Genomic DNA, 20,587 nt, shown 5'->3' with positions numbered 1-20,587 from the left:
ACGGAGCTGTGGTCGGCCGCCAGACAGCTTTCCCTGCACCAGGACGCAGCCCAGCAATTCCGTCCAGTGCCCATTTCGCAACACGGCCCGCAGCCATCCTACGTGCCTCGAGACTTACGACATGCGGAGTTCGTCTTCGTGCGCCGGGACGTGCACAGAGGCCCGCTGCAGGCACCATACACCGGCCCCTTCCCAGTATTGGAGACGGGGGACAAAGCTTTTCTTATCGATGTCGGCGGGAAGCCGGACCTTATTTCAGTAGACCGCCTCAAACCGGCGCACCTGGACCTCAGCTTCCCGTTTCGGCCGGCTCTTCCCCCACGGTGGGGCAGAACTCCCGCGTTGGCGGCGGCCCCACAAGAGGACCAAGACACGCCAGAACCTTACTTCCCGGCCGCCACCCCACCTTCGCCGGCAGCCCGTCCAGCTAGCCCACTGGCAGACCAGCCGCCAGATCAGCCGACGAACCAACCGGCTGACCTCCCAGACAGCCCTCCTCACACGCCAGATGGCTACTACAGCCGCTACGGCCGCTTGGTCAAACCTCCGCAGAGACTGACTTTTACAGTTAACGAGGATTCTGGGGGGGCGTATGTGGCATTGCCACATTGGGGAAACACTGTGTGTATGTAGATAAACCTGTATAATCCCCTTTTAACTGCTGTATTCCCCTACCCCGGCAAGACAGTTGCAAGCTGAGAGGAATAAGGCACGTTCAGACTTGCCTGCTGCTGATAGAAGGAAAACCAATCAGGTTCCAGCAGGTGACCAATCCGTGAGTCATCACAGGTTCGCGGGCTTCACGAATTCAGTACTGTATTGTGAGAGTTGGAGTAAAGACCTATTTCTTGCAGCTCGCTGTGTTGCCTATTTCTTTACGCGGGAGACCGTAGTCCCCCACACTACCACCATTCCCGACTGGAATTGGCAGGACTGCAGAGCTTTGATCTGATTGTAGGATCGATTAGCCCTGTCTATAGCATGCTGCTTCCACTTTTTAGCATGCATGTGGTCCTGTGTTGCAGCTTCCCTAGGTTGGTACCTCATTTTTAGGTACACCTGGTGCTGCTCCTGGCACACTCTTCTACACTCCTTATTGGACCAGGGTTGGTCCCCTAGCTTGATGGTAATGGTAGAATGAGGGATATGCTGGGCCATGAGCTTACAGATTGTGGTGGAATACAATTCTGTTGCTGCTGATGGTCCACAGTGCCTCATGGATGCCTAGTTTTGAGCTGCTAGATCTGTTCTGAATCTATCCCATTTAGCACGGTGGTAGTGCCACACAACACGATGGGAGGGTGTCCTCAGTGTGAAGACAGGACTTCATCTCCACAAGGACTGTGCAGTGGTCATTGCTACCAATACTGTCATGGACAGATGCACCTGCGACAGGTAGATTGGTGAGGACGAGGTCAAGTAGGCTTTTCCCTCGTGTTGGTTCTCTCACCACCTGTCACAGGCCCAGTCTGGCAGATATGTCCTTCATGACTTGACAGCTCGGTCAGTAGTGGTGCTACCGAGCTACTGTTGGTGATGGACATTGACGTCCCCCACCCAGAGTACGTTCTGTGCCCTTGCTACTCTCAGTGCTTCTACCAAGTGGTGTTCAACATGGAAGAGTACTGATTCATCAGCTGAGGAACGGTACCCATGGATTGGAGGGTAGCTAATGTTACCCCACTATTCAAAAAAGGTGGTAGAGAAAAAGCGGGGAATTATAGACCGGTAAGCCTGACATCGGTAGTGGGGAAAATGCTAGAGTCCATTATAAAAGATGTAATAGCAGAGCACTTGGAAAGCAGTGACAGGATCGGACAAAGTCAACATGGATTTACAAAAGGTAAATCATGCTTGACTAATCTACTGGAATTTTTTGAGGATGTAACTGGTAAAATAGATAAGGGAGAACCAGTGGATGTGGTGTATTTGGACTTTCAGAAGGCTTTCGATAAGGTCCCACATAAGAGATTAGCGTGCAAAATTAAGGCACATGGGATTGGGGGCAAGGTATTGACTTGGATAGAGAACTGGTTGGCGGACAGAAAGCAAAGAGTTGGAATAAACGGGTCGTTTTCCGAGTGGCAGACAGTGACTAGTGGGGTACCGCAAGGATCGGTCCTAGGACCCCAGCTGTTCACAATATATATTAATGATCTGGACGAGGGAATTGGATGTAATATCTCCAAATTTGCAGACGACACAAAGCTGGGTGGGAGGGTAAGCTGTGAGGAGGATGTCGTGAAACTCCAGTACGATTTGGACAGGTTGGGTGATTGGGCAGAAACATGGCAAATGCACTAAATTGTGGATAAATGTGAGGTTATCCACTTTGGTGGCAAAAACAGGAAGGCAGATTATTATTTGAATGGCAATAGATTGAGAGAAGGGGAAGTGCAAAGAGACCTGGGTGTTATTGTGCACCAGTCGCTGAAGGTAAGCATGCAGGTGCAGCAGGCGGTTAAGAAGGCAAATGGTATGTTGGCCTTCCTGGCAAGGGGGTTCGAGTACAGGAACAAGGATGTCTTGCTACAGTTGTACAGGGCCTTGGTGAGACCGCACCTTGAGTATTGTGTGCAGTTTTGGTCACCTTACCTGAGGAAGGACGTTCTTGCCATGGAGGGAGTGCAGCGAAGATTCACCAGGCTGATACCTGGGATGGCAGGAATGACGTATGAGGAGAGATTGTGTCGATTGGGCTTATACTCACTGGAGTTTAGAAGATTGAGAGGGGATCTCATCGAAACCTATAAAATTCTTTCAGGTCTGGACAGACTAGATGCAGGAAGGATGTTTCTGATGGCCGGAGAGTCCAGAACCAGGGGTCATAGTCTAAGGATAAGGGGTAAGCCATTTAGGACTGAAATGAGGAGGAATTTCTTCACCCAGAGAGTGGTGAACCTGTGGAATTCTCTGCCACAGAGGGCGGTGGAGGCCAGTTCATTAAATATATTCAAGAAAGAGTTGGATATATTTCTTAAGGCTATAGGGATCAAGGGATATGGGGAGAAGGCAGGGACAGGGTACTGAAATTGGATGATCAGCCATGATCTCATTGAATGGCGGAGCAGGCTCGAAGGGCCGAATGGCCTACTCCTGCTCCTATCTTCTATGTTTCTATGAGGGAGGGCGGTAGCTGGTAATCAGCAGGGGGTTTCCTTACAGGAGGTTTCCTTACCCATGCTTGACCCGAAACCATGAGACTTCATGAGGTTCGGAGTCAATGTTGAGGACTCCCAGAGGACACTCCCTCCCAACTGTATACCACTGTGCTGCCACCCCTGGTGGGTCTGTCCTGCCGGTGGGACAGGACATACCCAGGAATGGTGATGGAGGAGTTTGGGACATTGGCTGAAAGGTATGATTCTGTGAGTATGACTGTCAGGCTGTTGCTTGACTAGTCTGTGGGACAGCTCTCCCAATTTTGGCACAAGTCCCCAAATGTTGGTGAGGGGGACTTTTGCAGGGTCGACTGGGCTGGGAGTGCCGTTGTCGTGTCCATAGCCGGTGCCGAGTGATCCGGTTGGTTTTATTCTTATTATTGATTTTCGTAGTGTTTTTTTACAACTGATTGGCTTGCTAGGCCATTTCAGAGGGCAGTTAATAGTCAACCACATTGCAGTGGGTTTGGAGTCACATACAGGCCAGACAAAGCAAGGATGGCAGATTTCCTTCTCTAAAGGACATTAGTGAGTCAGATGGGTTTTTATGACGATCCAATAGTTTCATAGTCACCTTACTGATACTAGCTTTTTATTCCAGATATATTTAATTAACTGAATTTAAATTCCCCAGCTGCTGTGGTGGTGGTATTTGAACTCCAGTCCTCTGGATTACTAGTTCGGTAACATAACCACTATGCTACCATTCCCTACAATGAGCTTTAAAAATATGTCTGAGATTGTGGCGGAGCCACCAGGGGGACTCTGATCTAATGTACATAATTATCTTTAACAAATTATTAGCTACAGAATGAATCTGTATCTTTGTTCATATCATTGCATGTACATAGCGCGGTCACTTTAAGAATGAGACCAAACGCGATGATGGCATCACGTTGATCACGTGATCCTCCAGCGGCGGGAAAACGTGATGATGTCATGACGTCAGGCTGGGGAGCCGCCCTAGCCAGTCCTCGTGGAGCCAGCAAAGAGTACAGACCTGTAATGTAGTTCTCCTGTGTTTTCGTTTTAAACTCTGTTGATTAGCATTAAACATCGTTTGTTTGATAGACTGACTCGACCTTAGTCCTTTAGTTAGGAATCTAGCATTTCCTACTGTGGTGACCCCAAATTTTCGTGAACAATTTTCGCGGAAGAAGTGAAGCGCGACGATACTTGGAAGCGAACTCCGTGGCTTTGAAGCTCCCACAGTTTTGGGAACAACAGGCGGCCTCCTGGTTCGTCCAAGCAGAAGCACAATTCGATCTCCGAAACATCGTTGCGGATCAGACCCGTTACCTTTACGTGGTCTCCACACTCGACAGCTCCACGGCCTCACGGATCATCAGCCTGCTCGAAAAACCCCCGGTTGACAGCAAGTATAATACTCTTAAAGCGCGGTTAATACAGGTCTTCGGGCTCACGAAGGCGGAGCGTGCCCGCCGGCTACTCGTTTTGCCCAGGCTTGGTGATTCCAAGCCACCTGAGTTAATGAGCCAGATGCTCATGCTCCTTTGCTCAGAACCACAATGTTTCCTCTTTTGGGAGTTATTCCTGAGTCAACTACCCGAGCAGGTTCAGGCTGCCCTCGCCAGAGCGGAAGCCACAGATTGTGCAGCACTGGCTGCAGAAGCAGATATGATTTATGCGGTCACGCAGCAATCCTGCGCCGCCATGAGGCACCCCTCCCCCGCGAACACCGCCCCGATGCCTCCATCCCCCAGCTTGTGTTTTTACCACGCCCGTTTCAGCACGAAAGCCAGAGGCTGCCGCCCTCCCTGCAGTTTCGCGCCTAAAAATAAAAACCGACGTCAACACCAGCAGCAACTCCAGAAAAGGAGGACCGAGTCTGAGGGATGTTCCGCGGCCGCGATGGCGATTGGAAATTCCGGGATGCTCCTCTACATTACAGATACCCTCTCAGGCCGGCGCTTTTTATGCGACACCGGGGCGCAGTGTAGCATCCTTCCTGCCTCAGCACTCGATATTCAGTTTGGGATGCACGACCCCTCCCTCGTGGCAGCTAATGGAGGGGCCATTCGTTCCTTTGGCAAACGGCGGGTCCAGGTGTGCTTCGGCGGGCAACGGTTTCAGTGGGAATTTATTACAGCCAAGGTTTCGCAAGCCATCCTCGGCGCGGATTTCTTATGTGCCAACAGCTTCTTGGTAGATGTAAGAAATCGTCGGTTGGTCAACGCGGCCACCTTCCACTCCATCCCTTGCTTCCGCAGTTCCGCAACGTCGCACACTCTCTCCTGCACGTTGCCCTCGCCGGATGAGTTCACTCGCCTATTAGGTGAATTTCCGGAGCTGACCAAGCCCACTTTCTCCTCCTCGGCCACTAAGCATGGTGTTGAACACTACATTACTACGACTGGCTCTCCGGTTTACGCGCGAGCTCGGCGTCTGGAACCCGGCAAGCTCGCGGCTGCGAAGGCAGAGTTTGCCACGATGGAATGGCTGGAGATTATTCGCCGGACGAATAGTCCCTGGTCCTTGTTGTGTATGTGCCTTTAAGAGAAGAACTGATTCTATACTGCAGTACCGGCAGTGACCACCCCTGTATATAAAGCCATAGCAGGCTTCTGTATTTCAGTCTGACGTTACCCTCTGTTCAGTAAAATACCTGTTTAATTGTTCTCCCGCAGTCCGTGTATTATTGAGGCGCGGACTTTACAGTGGCGACGAGCAAGTTCGAACTCACCTGCAGTACTGCATCACCTCACGGGGATCTTTCCCTGAGAAGAAGTTTCTTGGAGGTCGAAGTCAGAGCAACGGGCGTCGACCGCGGGCAACCGCCCAAGGATCCATCGGTGTTCGGAGAATTGCGGGAGAGGCTGTGGAGAGCTGGGCTTGGCTCCCCAGTCAAGGTGTTCCAGAAAATCGTGCTGGTAGCAGGTAGTGCGCTGACCCTTCCGGACTGTGGCGGGCTCGAGCTCGATCGAGCGGCTCTGCAAAAGGGGCCGCGCAGCGTTGCCGGGAGGAAAAAGAGAGAGAGAGGGTGGAGCGCACAGGGCGCGGTTGGTGCTCAAGAACTGGGCAGCGGAGAGGAAATAAACGAGGGGAAGGAAAAGTGTGACGCGCTGAAGCCGCGGGTCGCTGCCATTACCCTGTAGGATGCTAGGAGCAGCGTGGCAGCAAGGGGAAGAAGGAAAAGCACGGGAGGCACCATTTTATTCCATTGGGGAAGAAGGAAAAGCGTGGGAGGCGCCATTTTATTCCACTGGGGAAGAAGAAAAAGCACGGGAGGCGCCATTTTAAATCACCCAAGATGCCGAAGAGTGGCAGTATCACTGCTTTCGACAATGAGGTAGAAGACTGGACCACGTATGTGGAAAGAATTGAAGTATACTGCAATGCCAATGAGGTGGCCAATGGAAAGAAGGCGTCGGTATTATTACATTTAATGGGCGCGAGAACGTACGGCCTATTGCGAAATTTAATTACCCCAGCTAAACCAATGGAGAAAAGTTTTGAAGAGATTGTTAATATCTTACAGGAACACCTAAACCCTACACCGCTGCTGATAGCAGAAAGATTCAAGTCCCATAAAAGAAACCAGCACAAAGATGAGAACAATGCTGACTATCTTACGGAACTACGCAAGTTATCGAAGCACTGCCAGTTCGGAGCAGAACTGGCAGAGACCTTACGGGATAAGTTTGTCTGCGGGCTCCAGAGTGAAGGAACCCAGAAAAGACTACTTTCGGAAAAGGACCTGACGCTAGAACAGGCTTTCAGCGTGGCAGTATCCTACGAAGCAGCAGCACGGGGAGCTGCGGAAATACAACAGAAACCACAAGAATACAGCGCTAACGAAATGGCGTATGGAGCAGAAAAGTGCTATCGCTGCAGCAGAACAACCCATGATCAGAAGGACTGCTGGTTTAAGGACAAAGTATGCAGGCAATGCAGGAAAATGGGACATATAGCAAGAGTGCAGGTCGGGAAAGAAAACCAACACTACAAGAACTACTAAGGAAAAGTACAAGAAAGTAAATAAAATGACAGACAGTAGTTCGGAAGATCAGGAGAGTGATAACGACTCTGGGAGCAGGAGACTAAGTTGTCTAAAGTTACACAACGTGATTGCAAAGGAGGATCACCGAACCATTTGGGTCACCCTCATGATAGCAGGGTCCCTAGTAAAGATGGAATTGGACACAGGATCAGCCCTAACTGTCATGAATCAATGAGACTATGAGCGGCTATTCTCACACATACCCTTGAAGGACACGTCCATTGTATTGAAGACATACACGGGGCAAAAAGTCTACCCCAGAGGAAAAATAAGGGTGCCAGTTGAATACAACGGCAAGGAAACACAGAAACTGTATCTATATATACTACCAGATGGAGGACCACCATTATTGGGACGTGAATGGATCCGAAAAATACAATTGGATTGGCATTCCATTCAGGCGCTAACTGTGACTGATAAAAAGGATGATGACGTCACACCTGGGCGACTGTCAAAAATTCTAACTGACGCGAAAGAGGTGTTCCAACAAGGACTTGGGACTCTAAAAGGAGTAACGGCAATGATAAAAATCGAAGATAACGCAAACCCCAAATTTTTTAAGGCCAGGCCGGTACCTTACGCGATCCGCCCAGCCGTTGAAGCAGAGCTGGAGAGTCTGGAGCGTTCGGGTGTGCTGTCCAAGGTGGACTGGAGCGAGTGGGCCACACCCATCATTCCTGTAATGAAGAAATCATTGAGCAGCACGCCTGGGGAACCGAAGAATGTTCGCATCTGTGGGGACTTCAAGGTAACTGTGAACCCAGTCCTGCACACAGTACAATATCCACTTCCACGGATAGAAGATATTTTCGCCTCACTATCTGGAGGAAAACGCTTTACAAAGATTGATCTGGCCCAAGCGTATCTACAAATGGAGGTGGAAGAAGCATCTAGGAAATATCTCACGATAAACACTCACAAAGGCCTTTACCAGTACAATCGACTGGTATTCGGGGTAGCATCAACCCCGGCTATTTGGCAGAGGGCGATGGAACAAGTCCTGCAAGGGATCCTGGGGACCCAGTGTTATTTGGACGACATCCTGGTTACGGGCGAAAATGACAGTGAACACCTTGCCAACCTGGAGCAGGTGCTCACGAGATTACAGGAATATGGGCTACGAGCCAACCGCCCCAAATGCGAGTTCTTCGGGAGTCAAATCTTGTATTGTGGCCACATGATTGATGAGGAAGGGGTGCATAAGTCGCCGGACAAGATTGAGGCTGTAGTCAAGGCTCCAGCACCGGAAAATGTGTCGCAACTGAGGTCGTTCCTCGGGTTGGTGAACTACTACCATAAGTTCTTGCCGAATTTATCTACAATTCTGCACCCACTGAACGCACTACTGCAAACTGGAGTAACATGGAAATGGAGTGATGAGTGTAAGCGTGCCTTTCAAAAATGTAAATGCCTAATCACTTCAAAAGAAGTATTGGCCCACTACAATCCAACACTACCGATTCGGTTAGCATGTGATGCGTCTCCCTACGGCATCGGAGTGGTGCTGTCACACAAATTCCCTGATGGTTCAGTGAGGCCAATAGCCTTTGCATCGCGCTCGTTAACCTCAGCCGAGCGTAACTACGCCCAGATTGACAGGGAGGCCCTCAGCCTGGTGTGGGGGGTGAAGAAGTTCAATCACTATCTGCACGGGCAGAAATGCACCCTACTGACTGATCATCAGCCCCTGGTCTCCATTTTTAACCCAAAGAAGGGCGTTCCGGTGATGACGGAGCAACGGCTGCAAAGATGGTCACTTTTTCTAGGGGCACATCAGTACGACATAGAGTACAAGGTTACGAAACAGCATGGAAACACTGATGGGCTGTCGCACCTACCGTTGCCTACGGTAGAGGAAGCACCTGCAGTGGACCCTGTTGAGATATTCCATGCGACCATAGTCGAATGTCTACCTGTTACAAACTCAAGTATAGAGAAGGAAACCCGAAATGACCCAACACTCTCTCGGGTCTATGATTTGATGGTGAAGGGATGGCCAGCACATGGCGACTCACTGTTGCCAGCATTCTCGCCAAGGAGAGAACAGCTGTCAGTGTGCCGGGGGACCGTGATGTGTGGATCCCGAGTGGTAATTCCACCCAAGTTGAGAGATAGAGTGCTCAATGAGCTTCATGAGGGTCATCTGGGAGGGGTAAAAATGAAGAGCCTAGCCAGGGCGTTTGTGTGGTGGCCGGGAATTGATAAAGAAATCGAGGATATGACCAAGAGATGCACAGGATGCCAGAAGGTCCAAAACGCTCCAACACAGGCCCCGCTACATCCATGGGAGTGGTCCTCATCTCCATGGCAACGGGTGCACATTGATTTTGCTGGTCCATTTATGGACTCCATGTTCCTAATCGCTGTGGACGCCCATTCGAAATGGCCAGAGGTCATCAAAATGTCCTCCACCACCACGAAGAAAACGATTGCAGTCCTACGGACCATCTTCGCCAGGAATGGCTTGCCAGAACAGATTTGCTCCGACAATGGGCCACAGTTTGTGTCAGAGGATTTCCGGAGGTTTCTGAGGAATAATGGGGTGAAGCATTACACATCTGCCCCATATCATCCAGCCACAAATGGATTGGCTGAGAGGTTTGTTCAGACCTTTAAAAAGGCCATAAACGCAATGCATAATGACGACATACCACTACAACACACGGTGGATAATTTCTTGTTTGCTTACCGGAATGCGACACATGCAGTCACCAACCAAGCTCCAGCCATAATGTTCTTCAACCGAAGGCTAAGATGTCGCCTGGATTTGCTCAAACCAAACATAAGACGAGATGTTGAGGATAAGCAATTCCAGCACATAAATGAGAAGCCAACCAGGAGCTTCAAGATAGGGCAACCAGTCTTGGCCCGCGACTACCGAACAGAAAAATGGCAGCCAGGAACGATATGCACACAGGGACCACTAATGTACACAGTGGACGTTGGAGAGAGCATCGTGAGACGCCATGCTGACCAGATTCTAGATTCACAGGAACAAGCCAAACCCATACCACGAGCAGTGCACCTGGTAATCAACCCGAAGTACAGATTGCGTCTACCTCAGAAGCAGTGGTATTGGAAGCTGACGAACCAACAAATGACAATGAGCCAGAATCAACTCTGCTGCAAGAACTGGATACTCGAGAAAGGCACTATCCAGTCAGGATCAGGTAGCCTCCTCAAAGACTGAACTTATAAATGATTATTTCAGTTGATGTATATAGTACAGAGAAAATTGTAATAGTAATTAGTTATTATTTAGTTGTTAAATGAATGTTATGTACTGTTTATCTAAAAGGGGAGGAATTGTTGTGTATGTGCCTTTAAGAGAAGAACTGATTCTATACTGCAGTACCGGCAGTGACCACCCCTGTATATAAAGCCATAGCAGGCTTTTGTATTTCAGTCTGACGTTACCCTCTGTTCAAGAGAATAAAATAATAAAAGAGTACCCTCTGTTCCAGCATTTCCTGCCTGTGGTAAACCACTGTTAACCTGTACATGCCTGTGTGGTAAATCACTGTTAACCCTGTACAAGTCCAGGCATGTCTCAGCCCCTGGCTCCACCCCTAAGCCCGGGTATAAAGGTGACTCACCACCCTTCCCCCGGGAGCTCTTAGGATGGATTCACTAGCAGAGGCATGCTCTAGTTCTTAGTCAATAAAAGCCTACTTCATTTAAGTCCATCTCGTAATCTTTGGTATTGTTGATAGCGCATCAATTTTATTGACTAATTTTCAACATGGAGCAAATCTTGAAGCCGGAACGTTTAGACCTGGATCCTCAAGCAGCAGATGCAGCCAATAACTTTGAACACTGGCTGAGCTGTTTCGAAGCCTTCCTGGAGGCCTCCAGCACTACTGTCACTACAGATGACGCGAAACGGCTTGACTTGAACTCACGGGTGAGCCACCGAGTCTACTCGATCATCCGAGATGCCACTACCTACGTGGCCGCCATCGCGACGCTAAAGGAACAATACGTGAGGCCTGTTAACGAGGTCTACGCCAGACACCTCCTGGCTACCCGAAAACAGCGCCCTGGGGAATCGGGCACTGAATATTTACTGGCACTGAGAGTCCTCGGCCGGGACTGTAATTGCAAAGCGGTGACGGCCAAGGAATGCACGGAAGACCTGATCCGAGACGCCTACGTAGCCGGCATCAGGTCCAACTATACTCGGCAGAGGCTGCTGGAACAGAGGGGGCTCGACCTGCAGAAGACGGTGGCCCTCGCTAACTCGTTAGACGTGGCCCTCCAGAACATGGACGCCTACCCCCCTGACCGGATGGCCACGTGGATGCCACAGGAGCAGCCATCTTGGGACCCGGTAAGGCCACAAGCCGCCAGCAGCCCAACTACAGCTGCAATGACCAGAGGCCAGAAATGCTACTTCTGCGGCCAGGCCAAGCACCCCAGACAGCAATGCCCAGCAAAGGACGCGACCTGCTCCAAATGCGGCAAGAAAGGCCACTACGCGAGAGTGTGCAAGGCGAAATCGACCCCCAATTCCAGCAGCGCCGCGTGTGAACTGTACAGGCCGCCATTTTGGACCCCACCAACCACGTGTGAGCCGTGCGGGCCGCCATTTTGGACACCACCAGCCGAGGGGGAGCCGCCATCTTGGACACCATCTCGGGACCAGGCCCTCGGCGCGGGCGAATACTACAGCGACCCACCGACCTCGACGATGGCCTCCATCACCCTGGACCAATCTAGGCCCCATCAACTAGCCAGGTCCATGATGAACGTAAAGGTAAATGGCCATGCCACAAATTGCCTTTTCGACTGCGGAAGCACGGAGAGCTTCATCCACCCCGACACGGTGCAACGCTACTCCCTATCGGTCATGCGCACACGCCACCAGGTCTTTATGGCCTCAAAGTCCCATACGGCGGACGTCGGCGGCTACTGTGTAGCGACTCTGACAGTGAACGGCGTGGAGTACAGAGAGTTTAAATTCCTCGTCCTGCCACAGCTCTGCACTCCCATACTGCTAGGATTAGACTTCCAGTGCCATCTGGAGAGCGTCACGATGGCATATGGCGGGCCCCTGCCCCCACTTACAGTCTGCAGCCAGCAGAATTTAAACACGGCGCCGCGCAAAGTATGCAGCCTGTCCACCCTGAAGGTCAAACCCCCCCCCCGTTGTTCGCTAACCTCGCCAAAGACTGCAAGCCAATTGCTACTAAAAGCAGGCGGTACAGTGCCGGGGATAGGAGCTTTATTAAATCAGAAGTACAAAGACTCCTGAGGGAAGGGATTATCGAGGACAGCACCAGCCCGTGGCGAGCCCAAGTGGTGGTAGTAAAGACCGGCGAAAAACAGCGCCTGGTTATTGATTACAGCCAGACGATCAATCGATACACGCAATTAGACGCATACCCACTTCCCCGCATATCTGACATGGTCAACCAGATAGCACAATACCGGGTATTCTCGACGATTGATCTGAAGTCGGCATACCACCAGCTCCCCATCAGGCCTGAGGACCGCCAGTACACGGCCTTCGAGGCTGACGGTCACCTCTACCACTTCCTCTGAGTCCCCTTCAGCGTCACCAACGGGGTCTCGGTCTTCCAAAGGGAGATGGACCGGATGGTTGACCAGAACGCGCTGCAGGCCACCTTCCCCTATCTAGACAACGTCACTGTGGTAAACCACTGTTATTGTTCACCGTTGTTGTTGTTGTTGCACACTGTTGTACCTATGCATGCCTCAGCATGTCTCTGCTGGCTCCACCCCTGGCTCCACCCACAGGCCCAGGTATAAAGGTGACCGCTCTGCAGCCCCCTGCCTTCTTGGAACCCAGTCAACCACGCGAGGCATGCTCTGTTCTTTGCTAATAAAAGCCTTTTAGTTACTCTCCTAACTCTCCGTCTTTTATGAGTAATTGATAGCGCATCAATTTTATTAGCAAAAACAAAATGTCGACAACAAACGCTGAGCAGCAGGCTGCTGCACCAAACGCTGAGCAGCAGGAGCTGCTGCGAGCCCTCAGACCAACATGCCTGGACCTAGACCCCCAAGAAGCGGGTTCAGCTACCAAATTCGCGCATTGGCTGCGTTGCTTCGAGGCCTACCTGCAAGCCTCAACTGTGACCCTGGACGAAAACAAGCTGGAAATCCTGGCCTCAAAGGTGAGCCACCAAGTTTATACAATAATCCAGGACGCGACGACCTACGCGGCGGCTATCGATCTGCTAAAAGGGCAATACGCACGCCCGGTAAATACGGTCTATGCCAGGCACCTCTTAAGATCCCGCAGACAGCAGCCCGGGGAATCGGTGGAGGCCTTCCTACGGGCACTACGGATACTTGGCCGAGGCTGCGATTGCAAAGAAGTATCAGCCACAGCACACACGGAGGGACTGATCCGAGATGCTTTCGTTGCAGGTCTAAGGTCCGACTACTCCCGGCAGAGACTGTTGGAAAAGGGAGAAATGGACCTGAGAAAGGCAGTGTCCCTCGCGCTCTCGCTTGACGCGGCCCACAGGAATATGGACGCCTTTTTCCCTAACCGCTCCGCAACGTGGACGCCACAACCTTGGGTCATGGGACCGCCACCTTCAACTGCTGCTGCGATGTCCAAGGCACAGAAATGTTATTTTTGTGGCCAGGCAAAACACCCCAGAGCACACTGCCCGGCGAGAAACGCTACCTGCTCCGGCTGCGGGAAGAAAGGACACTATGTCAGTGCCTGCAAAGGTAAAACCGCTAACGCCAGCAGCGCCGCGTGCGAACCGTGGGGGCAGCCATCTTGTCCGCCACCTTGGGCTCCCCCAGCCGTGTGGGGATCGGGATCATGGGCGCCGCCATTTTGCCCGCCATCTTGGACGCCTCCAACTTCAACCACGGGGGACCCGGACTCAACCACCGCCTCATCTGACGACCACATCGACTCGCTCAACCATACGCTGGCCTCCGTGACGCTGGACCAATCTCTCCCTCATCAACTGTCCAGGTCCATGATGGACATTACGGTAAACGGCCGCGCCACTACCTGCCTTTTTGACAGCGGGAGCACGGAGAGCTTTATCCACCCCGACACGGTGCGCAGTTACTCTCTCCCGGTCCTGCCGACGCGCCATCGGATCTCTTTGGCTTCCAAAGCCCAGTCAGCGGACGTCGTTGGCTACTGTGTAGTGACCCTTTCAGTACGGGGCACAGAATACAAAAATTTTAAACTTCTGGTCATGCCACATCTCTGCGCTGCCGTTCTACTGGGGTTGGATTTTCAGTGCCACCTTAAGAGTGTCACATTAGCGTACGACGGACCCCTCCCCCCACTCACAGTCTGCAGCCAGCAGCTTTTAAATCGCCCGCCGCGCACCATTTGCAGCCTCTCCACCCTTAAAGTCCCCCCCCTCCTTGTTCGCTAACCTCACCCGCGAGGTAGCGAGACTCCTGAAGGAAGGGATTATTGAAAGTAGCACCAGCCCATGGCGAGCACAAGTGGTGGTAGTGAAGACTGGCGAAAAACAGCGCCTAGTTATTGACTACAGCCAGACGATCAATCGCTACACCCAGCTAGATGCATACCCACTCCCCCGCATATCTGACATGGTCAATCAGATAGCACAATACCGGGTGTTCTCGACGATTGATCTGAAGTCGGCATACCACCAGCTCCCCATCAGGGCTGAGGACCGCCAGTACACAGCTTTTGAAGCTGACGGTCGTCTCTACCACTTCCTCAGAGTTCCCTTCGGCGTCACCAACGGGGTTGCAGTCTTCCAACGGGAGATGAACCGGATGGTTGACCAGAACGCGCTCCAGGCCACTTTCCCCTATCTAGACAACGTCACCATCTGCGGCCACGACCAGCAGGGCCATGATGTTAATCTAGAGAAATTCCTCCGTACGGCCCAGCAGCTGAACCTAACATACAACAAGGACAAGTGTATGTTTCGTACCATGCGCCTTGCCATTCTTGGCTGTGTAGTGGAGAACGGAGTCATCGGCCCCGACCCCGACAGAATGCGCCCCCTTATGGAGCTCCCCCTCCCCCACTGCCAAAAAGCACTGAAGAGATGCCTAGGGTTTTTCTCGTACTATGCTCAGTGGGTGCCCAACTATGCGGACAAAGCCAGACCCCTCATCAAGTCCACCTCCTTCCCCCTGACAGCAGAGGCCTGTGCAGCCTTCACTCTCATAAAAAGAGATATTGCAAGGGCCACGATGCACGCAGTGGATGAGTCCATCACTGTCCAAGTGGAGAGCGACGCATCCGACTTTGCCCTAGCTGCAACCCTTAACCAGGCGGGGAGACCAGTGGCCTTTTTCTCAAGGACCCTCCAGGGCCCCGAGACTCGACACTCCTCTGTCGAAAAGGAGGCCCAGGCCATTGTGGAAGCTGTGCGACATTGGAGGCATTACCTGGCCGGAAAACGATTTACCCTGCTCACTGACCAGCGTTCAGTAGCTTTTATGTTTAATAATAAGCAGAGGGGCAAAATCAAGAATGACAAGATCTTGAGGTGGAGAATCGAACTCTCCACCTACAATTACGATATCTTGTACCGGCCCGGGAAACTCAATGAGCCCCCAGATGCCCTATCACGTGGTACATGCGCCAACGCGCAGGTTGATAGACTGAAGACCCTCCACAATGACCTCTGCCACCCGGGGGTCACCAGGTTTTTTCACTTCATCAAATCCCGTAACCTGCCCTACTCCATCGAGGAGGTCAGGACCATGACCAGGAACTGCCAAATCTGTGCCGAGTGCAAACCGCATTTTTATAGGCCAGACAGAGCAAGCCTGATCAAAGCCACGCGCCCCTTTGAACGGCTGAGCGTCGATTTTAAAGGGCCCCTCCCCTCCTCCGACCGCAATGTGTACTTCCTCAACATAATTGACGAGTACTCCCGTTTCCCGTTTGCCATCCCTTGCTCAGACATGACCAGTACCATGGTCATTAAATGTCTGAATGACCTCTTCGCCTTGTTCGGTTTCCCTAGCTATATTCATAGCGACAGGGGCTCATCCTTTATGAGCGACGAACTTCGGCAGTACCTGCTCGCGAGAGGTATTGCTACAAGCAGGACCACCAGCTACAACCCCCGGGGGAACGGCCAGTTGGAAAGGGAGAATGCGACGGTCTGGAAGGCAGTCCTTTTAAACTTGAAATCTAAGGGCCTTCCGACCTCTCGCTGGCAGGAGGTCCTCCCTGCGGCGCTCCATTCCATTCGGTCACTGCTCTGTACAGCCACCAATGCTACCCCTCACGAGAGAATGTTCTCCTTCCCCAGGAAGTCCACATCGGGGATCTCGTTACCGACATGGCTGACTTCTCCAGGACCCGTCCTACTGCGGAAGCACGTGAGGTCCCATAAGACGGACCCCCTGGTCGAGAGGGTGAGCCTCCTCCATGCCAACCCTCAGTATGCTTACGTGGCGTACCCGGACGGGCGGGAGGACACAGTCTCCATACGAGACCTCGCACCTTCGGGTGCTCCCGAAACACCTCCCTCGCCACCCACCACTACCCACGCCTACCCCCAGTACGCTTACGTAGCGTACCCGGATGGGCGGGAGGACACAGCCTCCACATGAGATCTCGCACCTTCGGGTGCCCTTGAAACACTACCATTGCCATCCACCACTACCCACAACCCAACCCCGCTAGACGGCATGCCGCAGCCCCAGGACCCGTCATTGACCACCCAACCACTCAATGAGACGCCAGGTTCAACGTTGGATGCTGCACCATCACCGCCGCCACCACGACGATCAGGACGGCATACAAGGCCACCTGATAGACTTACTTACACGAACCTTTAGTACACTTCACCCCGCTGGACTCAATTTTAAACAAGGGGTGAATGTGGTAAACCACTGTTATTGTTGTTCGCCGTTGTTGTTGTTGTTGCACACTGTTGTACCTATGCATGCCTCAGCATGTCTCTGCTGGCTCCGCCCCTGGCTCCACCCACAGGCTCAGGTATAAAGGTGACCGCTCTGCAGCCCCCTGCCTTCTTGGAACCCAGTCAACCACGAGAGGCATGCTCTGTTCTTTGCTAATAAAAGCCTTTTAGTTACTCTCCTAACTCTCCGTCTTTTATGAGTAATTGATAGCGCATCAGTCACCATCTGCAGCCATGACCGGCAGGACCACGACGCCAACCTAGAAAAATTCCTCCGTACGGCCCAACGGCTGAATCTGACATACAACAGAGAAAAATGTATGTTCCGCACCGCGCGCCTCGCTATTCTTGGCTGCGTGGTGGAAAACGGAGTCATCGGCCCCGACCCCGACCGAATGCGCCCCCTCCTGGAACTACCCCCCCCCACTGCCTAAAAGCCCTGAAGAGATGCCTAGGGTTCTTCTCTTACTACGCCCAGTGGGTGCCCAACTATGCGGACAAAGCCCGGCCCCTCATCAAGTCAACCTCCTTCCCCCTGACGGCAGAGGCCCGTGCGGCCTTCACCCTCATAAAAGAGGACATTGTGAAGGCCACAATGCACGCAGTGGATGAGTCCATCCCTTTCCAAGTGGAGAGCGATGCATCCGACTTTGCCCTAGCCGCAACCCTTAACCAGGCGGGGAGACCCGTGGCCTTCTTTTCACGGACCCTCCAGGGCCCTGAAATTCGACATTCCTCAGTCGAGAAGGAGGCCCAGGCGATAGTGGAGGCTGTACGGCACTGGAGGCATTACCTGGCCGGTAAACGTTTCACCCTGCTCACTGACCAACGGTCAGTAGCATTTATGTTTAACAACAGACAAAGGGGGAAAATCAAAAATGATAAGATATTGCGGTGGAGGATCGAGTTATCCACCTACAACTACGATATCTTATACCGGCCCGGGAAACTTAATGAGCCCCCAGACGCCCTATCCCGTGGGACATGTGCCAATGCACAAGTCGATAGGCTACGGACCCTCCACAATGATCTCTGCCACCCGGGGGTCACCAGGTTCTTCCACTTTATTAAAGCTCGCAACCTGCCTTACTCCATCGAGGAGGTCAGGACCATGACCAGGAACTGCCAGGTCTGCACCGAATGCAAACCTCATTTTTATAGGCCAGACAGGGCACACCTGATTAAAGTCACCCGCCCCTTCGAACGTCTCAGCGTCGATTTCAAGGGGCCCCTTCCCTCCTCTGACCGCAACACGTACTTCCTCAATATTATTGACGAGTACTCCCGTTTCCCCTTCGCCATCCCCTGCCCGGACATGACAAGCGCCACAGTCATCAGGTGCCTCCACGACCTGTTCGCCATATTTGGCTTCCCCAATTACATCCACAGCGACAGGGGCTCGTCGTTCATGAGCGACGAGCTGCGCCAGTACCTGCTCGAGAAGGGCATAGCCACGAGCAGGACTACCAGCTACAACCCCCGGGGTAACGGACAGGTAGAGAGGGAGAATGCAACGGTGTGGAAGACTGCCATGCTCGCCCTAAAATCCAAGGGCCTCCCAATCTCCCGCTGGCAAGATGTCCTCCCCGATGCGCTCCACTCCATACGATCACTGCTCTGTACTGCCACAAACGCCACCCCTCACGAGAAGATGTTCATCTTCCCCAGGAAATCCACCTCGGGGACATCACTACCGCCATGGCTGACGTCTCCGGGACCCGTCCTGCTCAGGAAACACGTGAGGAGCCATAAGACGGACCCCCTGGTCGAAAAGGTTCACCTCCTCCACGCCAACCCATAGTACGCCTACGTGGCGTATCCTGACGGGCGGGAGGACACAGTCTCAATTCGAGACCTCGCACCCTCAGGTACCACCCGAATCACCATCCACTACCTCCACCCACCACCACTACCCACGACGCACCACCGGGGTGTCTACCACGAACTGATGACATGCCGGTGCCATCCCTACCCCGAGAGGACGACACGCCAGTGCTCCGTCCCACGCGAGAAGCGGCCGCGGGCAAAGAACCGCCGCAACCGGCACCACGAAGATCATTACGGCAGACAAGACCCCCGGAGAGACTTTCGTATACGAACTTTTGAAACACTTCACCCCGCCGGACTCTTTTTTAAACGAGGGGTGAATGTGGTAAACCACTGTTAACCTGTACATGCCTGTGTGGTAAACCACTGTTAACCCTGTACAAGTCCAGGCATGTCTCAGCCCCTGGCTCCACCCCTAAGCCCGGGTATAAAGGTGACTCACCACCCTTCCCCCGGGAGCTCTTAGGATGGATTCACTAGCAGAGGCATGCTCTAGTTCTTAGTCAATAAAAGCCTACTTCATTTAAGTCCATCTCATAGTCTTTGGTATTGTTGATAGCGCATCACTGCCTGTGCAGCTGCCTCAGTCAGCAGGAGGAGAAGGAGCAGACAAACCAGGAGAGTGGAGAGTGTAAAGTGGTGGTCTCCTGACCAGGAAGAGGAGGATATCGTTAGACCACCACCACCTCCACCTCCACCATCATCACAGCAACTGAGGTGCCTGGAGAGAGAGGACAGAGGAGGGGAAGGAGAAGGGAGGCCAGCAACAACACCAACCAGGGGAGAGGCCTTTCCCATTACTGCCTCCCCAAATTGGCCTCCATTCTAGGAGAGAGGGGAGAGAAACAACCAACAACTACCAACTGTTTGGAAGGAGGGAAGAACAACAGCATCTTTCAGGTGGGTGTTATTTGGTGCACTCTCCCAAAGACTTTGTATTTTAGGTGGGGGGAGAAAAGAAGAAAAAAGGGCCGGATCATCAAGGGGTGTGTGTGTGTGTGGCTCTTGTAAAACACTAGGCCACACACACCACTAATTAAGCACCCCTTCCTATTGCCTGACCTGGGATAGCTGGAGCTGCCTAGGTGATCAGCCCAATTGTACATCGTTAAGACCTGGTGTGGGACTGAGCCTGGGGCGTCTCCAGCTTTCCCAGGTGAAGACATCTTCTCCCCCTGCTAGAAGACCACCTTCAAAGACTTTAATTTTTCATCGGAGAGTGCGCCCCTGCCGACACCCACCCACCCACCATCCTGAGTGGCGACCCTGCCTTTGCGGCCTCCCTTCTTCCCACCCCCCCCTCTCTCTCTCTCTTTGTCTTTCTCTGCCTTTCTCTCTGAGGCACCTCATTTCATCTTTAATTATGAATTGCCTATTGAGCAGAGGGGAGAAGGCCCCTCTCCCAATTTCAATCAATAAGGGGGGAGAGGTGTGCCTTCAATTTAAACAGCTCCCTCTGCTCAATTGAGGACCAAAAAAATGCCTGAGGCCACATTAACACCTTCAGGCCTGTGACTTGGGGTGAGTGTAGCCCTTTTTTTTAGAAAACACCCCAGAATGGCGACTGCATCTTCGCCAGTGACAGGGCCAGCCAAGACGTATGCGGGAGTGGCAGCCACAGCCACAGCTGCTCCCACTGCTTCTGCTGCCCCGTCACCATTCAGACTAATAACAAAAAAGCTTGGGGTGAAGAGCTACACTCACCCCAC

This window comes from Somniosus microcephalus, chromosome 4 (assembly GCF_052327205.1).
Source record: "Somniosus microcephalus isolate GS21.2 chromosome 4, FLI_Smic_1.0, whole genome shotgun sequence".
Lineage (NCBI taxonomy): Eukaryota > Metazoa > Chordata > Chondrichthyes > Squaliformes > Somniosidae > Somniosus > Somniosus microcephalus.
Note: the sequence above shows the minus strand (reverse complement) of the source record.